Below are 9697 nucleotides of genomic sequence, written 5' to 3' on the forward strand. Positions count from 1 at the left end.
TTTGGCATGTGGTATTGATAAACCATGGTATTGACCCATGGTATTGTAACAAAGCCTATTTACAAGTTAATATCCATGGTAAAGTGAGGATGAATATCCATGGTTAACAATCTTGTCATATTGTTATAAAATATTTTGATTGTGAAATAATTTATTTTTTTTGGGCATGTGGTATTCATAATCCATGGTATTGACCCATGGTATTGTAACAAATGCTATTTTTTACAAGTTAATAATATCTACAGTAATGTGGAGGTGAATATCCACAACTAAGAATCTTTTCATATTGTTATATTGTTATAAAATATTTTGGTTGTGAAATAATTTATGTTTTTTGGGCATGTGGTATTGCTAATCCATGGTATTGATCCATGGTATTGTAACAAATGCTATTTTCTAGCAAGTTAATAATATCTACCATAATGTGCGGGTGAATATCCACATCTAAGAATCTTGTCATATTGTTATAAAATATTTTTGTTGTGAAATAAGTTATGGTTTTTGGACTTGTAGTATTGATAAATCATGGTATTGGCCCATGGTATTGTAACAAAGATTATTCACAAGTTAATACAAAATCAAAATATAACAAATTGAGTTTTGTTACTTTTATTAATTTAACTTTTTATTATTAATTGAGGTCATATTTAAAAGTTTACACTCATCTCAATATCATTTTTAACTTCTTCTTCTTGTTTAACTTAGCAACGAATTCTTATTGAAAATAAATCATTTAACCCAATTTCAATTTATATATTTTTTTTATTTTATATTATAAATATTTCTTTAAAAATAAATCATTTAACCCAATTTCAATATATATATTTTATTTTATTTTATATTATAAATATTTCTTTTCTTTTTCATTTCTAGTTATGTAGTACTGATTTTCTCTTGCTTGTCTATATCTGCGTGGAAATTCTAGAAGAAGGAAGATGATCTATTGATTTCATGGGATTCGAACCCCAGAAGGAGTTTGCATGGGAAAAACTTGAGGAGAGCATCAACGATTGGATGGAGGAAGGACAAGGTCATTTGGCATAAAGACTTTGGTAATTTTTACATGGGTATGAATTTGGACTCTCGAGAGTTCTTCCTTTTTACTAAAGATGATTTTTGTTCTTATGAGTAAACAATTTCAAGGGTTTATATGATCAATGCATAAATTTTATCTAAAGTTGAGGGTTTAATGATTATGATAATGCAAATCTTGAAGATTTTGGTAATTTTTAAATGGGTAAGAATTTGGACTCTGGAGAGTTCTTCCTTTTTACTAAAGATGATTTTCGTTCTTATGAGTAAACAATTTCAAGGGTTTATATGATCAAAGCATAAATCTTATCTAGAGTTGTGGGTTGTTCTTATGAGTAAACAATTTCAAGGGTTTATATGATCAAAGCATAAATTTTATCTAGAGTTGTGGGTTTAATGATCCTTTTTACTATAGATGACTTTTGTTCTTACGAGTAAACAATTTCAAGGGTTTATATGATCAAACCATAAATTTTATCTAGATGCAGATCTTGATTAAAGCATAAATTTTATATAGAGTTGAGTGTTTAATGATTATGATAATGTAGATCTTGGTTAAAGCATAAATTTTATCTAGAGTTGAGGGTTTAATGATTATGATAATGAATATCTTGATTGCGTGAACAATTCATGAAAGCATTTTGCATGTCCTTATTGAGATTTTGGTAATTTTTACATGGGTATGAATTTGGACTATGGAGAGTTCTTCCTTTTTACTAAAGATGATTTTTGTTATTATGTGTAAACAATTTTGAATTTCAGGGTTTATATGATCAAAGCATAAATTTTATCTAAATTTGAAGGTTTAATGATTATGATAATGCAGATCTTGGTTGCAGTCAACAATTCATCAAAAGACAATGCACACATCAGCATTTTGGATGTCCTTATTGTACAAAGGGTTTAATGATTATGATAATGAAGATCTTGATTGCAGCCAACAATTCATCAAAGGACAATGGAAAAGTAAGAATTTTGTATCTTCTTATTGTACAGATCAGTTCACTCCTACACCCCAAGATTCTAATCAAGTTGGATGTTGGTTGACAGTTGGTGTATTCTTTGGTGTTGTTCAACTTTCAACATGTTCATATTTTTCTTCCACTTTTACTTTGTAAATGAGAATTAATAACTGAGAATTTGCTGCCCATTTTTATTCTACCAATATGGATTTATTGTATAAATCAATGTTCCACCAAGGTTCCGGGATGAGGGGGCAAGGGAGCGAGGAGGATACGCGAGAGCAGCCTATGCAAAAGCTCCCCACCAATTTTTATGAAGCGTGGGGGAGCGTCAGGTCCTCCTGCCCCCCCCCCCCCCCCCCCCCCCCCCCCCCCCCTTTTTTAATTTTTTTTATTACTTTCTATTAGCCCTTCATATATCTATAATGACCTTAATGCCCTTCCTTTGCAAATTGCTGATGTTAATATGTTCAGGATCAATTGGATTGAAGCTATACCATCATCATTGGCTGGTTAGGGGTCATAATTCATGAAATTTTATTTTTTCTTTTCACCTTTTTTTAGTGTTTGATTATCTTTTTAATGGAATCTACATGCCTAAATTCAAAGGGCTCGAGTGATGCAAGAAAATTTTCTGGTAGGATTCAAATGCTAGACCTTCCTCAAACTTTGTTACATGAAATTAAAATTTCTTGTAATCATGAACATAAAATGTTTTATGTTTCATCCTTAGATTCTGATCTCAATTCCTATAGTTTTAAACCATGTTTTTATATTTAAGTATAATATATTTAGATCCATTAAACCTTACAACTCTCCAAAGCTTAGGTTAATTCCAGCCAAAAAGATTGAAATTGAATGGATTTTGTAATTTATATTCAATGCTTACAGACAATGATTAAAAATGGAAGAACCCAAATGGTATGATAACTTTTACCCACCAATCAATTTCCAAGACCTTTCCTATTATTATGAACCTAAACAGAGATAGTAGAAGAAGAAGAGGATCCTAGATGAGGTGGACCCTAACCTGCTTGATACTTTCCAAAAGTTGGGCATGCCCTTCACTAGAAGAAGCGATTGACCAACGTAGTTCTAGATGTTGTTTTTGATAGTGTTTTCATTGCTACCATGGATAGGTAGACTCTATATGCAATTGATGTTATCTTTTGTTTGTTATAAGAGGGAATTCGAGAGTACTTTTATGTAGTTAGGAAGTAGCTTGGCAGGGTTGTTCCTCCCGCTGATAACTATTATGTTGCATTGTATTTTTTTTAGTGATAGTTCCTTCTATCAAATTCCCAAGAACACTTTGTCACCCATGGAAATATCAACTTATTTCAGGATGAATGAGATGGAGACTAGGTAGTTTGAGAGGACTCTTATTGTTGTAGATGAGAGGAGTTCTGTGAGGTAAGACAAGTTCTGTGACATATATTGAAGGATGCACTACACAATTTTATGACACCAATCATCTCCATGCCACAGTAGTCGATCTCTGTTTCACCGAGGGAGCAATGATAAAGTATTCCATTGTAAATAATTGGTATGTCGGGGGCGAGGAATGCAGATGTGGGATTTATAATTTTATTATGAAAAGGGGATTTTGTGATGGGGACAAATCCTATAGGAAAATCGTATCATTATATTTCTATGAAATCTCGGAATGTGTTTAATACAGAAATATGTATGTACTCTTGAATTTATCTATGTTGTAATAAGATCAAGAATAAAGTTGTCATTGCAAATAATTGGGATCTACCATGTAGGTTTACTTCACTACATGGATTTCTTGATTTGTTAGATTGCAACTAGGTAGGGTTGAATTTATTTTTGTTGTAATCAAATTAAGAATAAAGTTGTCATTTTAATCACTGAAATATACCATGTAAAATTTAATGACTACATGAAATTGTTTATTTGTTAGAGCCCAACTTATTAGGATTATGAAGAGTCCTCTTTCATGAAAATATTTATGAATGCTCTATTCTTGCTCAAATAATTACATATTACAGAAAGGTGGAAAATAAATGAGATGCAGTTGAATGGTTTTTGTTTTAAAATGTGTGGAGGGAGTATAAAATCATTTTCAGTTGTGTTAAAATATTTTGGAGCACCCACTAAAGTGATTCAATTTCCTCCTAGTTAATTCCATTTCTACTATCTTAATGCTTCTAGAAGTCCTTCTCCAAAGTGATCTCTTGACTATCTTGGAGGGAAATTGATTACTTGATTCGAACCCACGGATTACAATTTGATTAGGAGCAAGGGATGAGAAAGCTTCATATTCTTCAATATATTCCACAAGTTAAAAACGTATCGAGTGATTTCATCTCTGTTTAATTGATACAACAATCACTCGACAATTTGTTAGGATTTTGAGACCTTTTTCAATGATTTTTTTTTTCTTCTGAAAGTTATGTTCTCAATTAAAGAAATTAATTGAAAAGTGAAAATGATGCAATGGAAGGATTTTCTATTTTAGTGCCTTAGAATGTCTTGCTGATGTGAAGGGCTTGGTATTTTCTTCACCCAATATTAGTCGCATTTGACTTCCTAGCATTTCTTTTAATCTCATTTTTTTTGTGTTTATATTGATATCCTTTAAGTTAGTGATCTACTATCTATGTAATAGGAAGTATTAAATACTAAACACTCTCAAAGGTGATATTGATGGATGACCGAATTTAAATGACCCTACTTGACACTTTAGTATTACACGATCATGCAAAGAAATTATTAATCAATATTAAAGGGAATATGATTAACGTGCAACATTTAACTGCATTTTGGCCCCCATTGATATATTTGAGGCTACTTTTTGGTTGTTACTTGTGGAGCTTCCATTTGGCTCAGAAAAACATTGAGGATAAATATCCACTGCATTAGCATTGGACATCATCAAAGAGGAATTCACCAAAATCAGTAGAGGACATGGGAGTAATTGGAGCAATGAGCGGATAACGGTAGAGAAACATCGATGCACCATAATTTCTTGTGTATTTAGATTCACTCGAAATTAATTGGTCACAAAAGTACATTTTTTCCAAATATTTTCATGTATACATAAATACTAAAAACACAATTTTAGACTAATTATTAAAATTAACAATTATATGATAGTCATAATTTATAATTAAATAGTATAATATGATTAATATTATCGGAAAAAACTGTAGGGTCCAACTATGAGGGGTATTGTGACAATATATGTACACTTCTCATTGTATTAGACAATCACCTCTCAGAGTGTGATATCCATCCAATGAAATGTACTACTATAGGCCATTGTGGGATTGGAATTTTTTCTTTCAGTGGAAAAGTGGTGATATATTTTCTTAGGCCTTAGTGTTCTACTTCCCTAAGGTTTTGACACTACTCACAGCTAGCACCTTCATTCAACCAAGTGAAGTACTCATCTTGGAAAGTTGAATCATTTTGTCTCCACAATCCAATATGATGTTGGATCAATCTCATGATCCTAAAAACATAGGTCATAATAGCAAGGAACTTTTACAGTGGACAAAATAATATCTAAATTTAAGGAACATGACTCTTTTAGAACAAGCAATAAGGATATTTTTTACACTGATATTTTTTTTTTTCCATTTGTTTTCACAAGTTATCTATTGCGTGATATTTTTAACATGTAACTTAGTTGGTATGATTGTGCCTAATATTTTGTTGAAGGTTGAATACTAACTTCCGGAGGTGTTATTTTATATGGTGACATTTTATTTGTTTTGTTTATATAGGTCATATAGTTGCATAATGGCCACTATTGAATGTTGAGGTATATGTTGTATAAACATTTTATGTTCTACTTTATTTTATATTCAAGTATTCATCGTATTTCATGTCTTATACTCAGCACTGTATCTTCTTTCATATTCATGAGAGGAAATCAATATTGATGGTAAGAAGCAGCAAATGAAGAAAGAGGAGAACAATAACACTGGAGTGACAAATGAAAAATGAGAGAGAGAAGAGAATGTGTCTAGTGATACCCTTAGAGCCAATATCTTGCATAAGACACACTCACAGAGACTGATGGTTAAGCCTTCAAAGTTGGTGAATTCACTTGCAATGCTTTGGCAACACAGTGATAATGTTTTGAAATGATAAAACAATATTTTATGTGTAAATTGCAATCCAACCGATATTAAGTTGGAAACTCATATTGTAATACTTGATATTTTATATAATAAAATTTATATGATTGAAATTGTTTTTATTTTCACTTGATATTATTTAGTCTTGTAATTAACATATGTAACTTTACGGATTCATTCAGGAAGCGCGAGGAAGCTCTGCGGCTCGGGAGAACAGATGGCTAGGTTTCTTGAAACCCTCAGTGCCGCCGACACAAGAAAATCCATCGAAGGGGCAGTGAGCGCAGGGAAACCCTGCATGAACCTGCGTGGTAGCATAATCGATCCATGGATCTGGCTTACCTTTGCAATTAATCGGCCCTCGGCGACAGATCAAGCCTCCTCCAGATCTCGGACGAACTCCCAATATCTGCTCCAGGGGTTTTCACACAGGGTGACGATTTCTTTTAATATAGCAGAGCATGGCACGGTCGGAGCAGGCCGCCACCGCCCAGATCCGAATTCAAAAACGCAGTACCAACTCAATCTTGAGCCTTTAACTCAGCATAAGGGCACGAAGAAAGTGATCTGCCCGGAAGTAACCGCGGGAGAAGGAGACAAACAGAAGGGGGCACCTCTACAATCGATCGGGATAAGGAGGGGAGGCACAGTCCTGATGCCTGAGAATTTACCTGCGCAGGGCGGCTCGGAACTGATAACAGAATTACTGTGGCTGCATCTGGAGCCACTATGGATGCATCTGGGGGTAAAAAGAAAGCCCTTATACGCGGAAGGTAGACATACAAACTCCAGAACCAACAACGAGTCGCCAGATCCGGAGAACAAACATGCAAATCAGGGCCGGGTCAAAGCAGATCTGTCAGATCTGAAACAAATATTCATCAGATTGGTAGAAGGCAGACACTATTGTGTACAAATCAAGGAAGGGATGGATGTTCTGGAGTTAAAAAATCAGATCCAGACCAAGCTGGGAATTCCAGTAACATGTCAAAATCTTTTATTCTCAGGACTGTGCATGCAGGACCAACACACTCTCCAGCACTATGGAGTTGTTAAGGATTCAACCATCATCCTCAATCTGAGACTTCGAGGCGGCTGCAAGGGAACCAGCTCAAAGAATTCAGGCTCCTTCCGTGATGCTGTCAAAGGAAAGGAACCAATGCAACACAGATCAGAACCCACACCAGAGCTTCCAGGGCCATACATTGTGGAACAGAGGCCAGAATCACCTTGATTACAGTATCACTGCCGGAGGTAACAGATCTATACACAGATTTAACTCAAAATGCTGCTATATGCAGATTCAACGGTTATTGGCCCAAAGCCGATGCATTGCATCAATGGGTATATGCTTCATGGACACCCAATTGTGAAATATATTTGTGCCCTAAAGGATTCTTCATAGTCAAATTTAGCACAGAACTAGAACGGGACAATACCATTAATCAGGGGCCTTGGTTTTGGGGCAATGCTGGCCTCTTTATCACCCCCTGGTTCCCGGACTTTAATGCCAATACCATGGTTGTATCGACGATGCCAATATGGGTGAGGCTACATAACCTCCCACTGCACTTTTGGCAGCGAAAAGCATTAACAGCCATTGGGAATTCCTTAGGGAAACACCTTAAAATAGATGAGGACAGAGCCAACCAGGGAGTTTTCACATATGCCAGAATATGTGTAGAGGTGGATCTAAGTCAAGGACTCCCAGATCATGTCACATTGAATTTTAATAATTCATTGTGGACGCAACAACTTGATTACGAGAACACGGCATTTAGATGTCGAGGCTGCCTGCAGACAGGGCACCTACAATATGCATGCCCACTGTCTAGTAAGGAGCCCAAAGGGAACAAGAAACAACAGCAAAAGCCAAAAGGCTGGCAGAACACCGAACCACTGGAGGAGGTTGCACTGAACACGGATCCCTTGGACGTACAAAGCAAGCAGGAAAAAATGCAGGAGGAGAACACCGAAGGACCCAAATTGGAACCAAATAACTTGGGACGACAGCAAGAATTACAGCTGGAAATTAGCGGGGCCAAACGAGCACATAGCTCCGAAGGATCGGACTCAGAAAAGGAACAACTGGTGTACACAGAGGAAAACCAACTTGCCATAATTGTCCCCACTCCAAATGCTAGAGTCTGGCGTAAAGTAGAGAAGAAAAAAGGAAGGAAAACATAGGTCCGTAGATATTCTATTTTTCTGCTGTATTCCTGTCATCACAGGAAAAGTTTTTGCTCCTTTGAGATTTTTATATTCTGTTTAGCTGCCTGTTTTTACAGGTACAACCATATGCATATGCTTCTAGCATCTACAAAATGTAATTTTATCAATATGAATAAAATTACGATTTTTTCCTAGGGGAAAAAAAACATATGTAACTTTACGTAATCATATTAGTTAAAAATGCACATTGTATGACATTTTTTTAAAATTTAGTCGCAAAATCATACTAATTAATTTATGTTAATTAATAATAAACACATAAAATCAATCTAAAGCTACTAAATTAGTAGTTTATATTAATTAATGATGAACACAAATAGAATGAATATATGATTGAATTAGTTGTTTATAATGATTATGAATGAAATTAAATAAAATGAATAGAAACTACTAAATCATTTGTTTATATAATGAATATGAAAATACCAAAAAAAGGTAAATGACTACTACAAATGATAAATTTTTTATTAAAATGATCACTAAATTTAGCATATATATGACTATTATTAGCTAATTTACAGTATGTTATAACACAACTAAAATTTAGTCATATTTCTTTGGTCATTAATTGGTTTTAAATGATGACTAAAATTTTCATATATATGACTATTAGTACCTAATTTACAGTGTCTTATAACACGACCAACATTTTAGTCATATTTATTTGGTAATTAATTGGTTTTATCGAGGATTCATATAATAATATATTTTTTCGTATATGTGGTCATTAATTGTGACAATTAATGACTAAACCAATGAAAAATTAATGACCAAATTAATGACTAAATATATTATTAGATGGTAAAATTGAGGAAACCAATTAATGACTAAGCTAAAAATGACTAAAAGTTGGTTGCATTATAAGATATTGTAAATTAGCTACTATTGGTCACCGACTGAAAAATGGTCATTTATATGCAAATTTTAGTTGTTTTTTAGTAACTAATTGGTCATTTTGTACTATTAATAAAGCCTGGTATTGTATGTTTATTGTTTGGGCCTAGGAATACTTTGGTGGATTGCGGTAAACCCTGAGGACTAGTTGGTTTTGTTGTGAGTCCTACATTCATGCTTGGAATATGGCACAGGGGTGATTGGTTGAAAGGAAGATTTGGTTCAGCCCAATCTATGGTCAAGTGGTACGTGGAAGTCCCAAACCTTGTCACATTTTGCATACGTTAGTAAGATATCCTTCTCCTTAGTATTTCATGTGTAAATTTAATGGTTCATATGTGGTTCTTATGGATGTTATCTCCGTATTATTTATGTTGGTTATACGATGGTTGTGAGAATGTTTTATGACATACTTTGTAGAAATTCTACAAATTCAGTACAAATCTCGCTCTAAGACCATGTAGA

The sequence above is a fragment of the Pinus tabuliformis genome, chromosome 8, assembly GCF_031772625.1.
Source record: "Pinus tabuliformis cultivar Carrire ecotype Pingquan chromosome 8, CPIR1, whole genome shotgun sequence".
In the NCBI taxonomy this organism is placed as follows: domain Eukaryota; kingdom Viridiplantae; phylum Streptophyta; class Pinopsida; order Pinales; family Pinaceae; genus Pinus; species Pinus tabuliformis.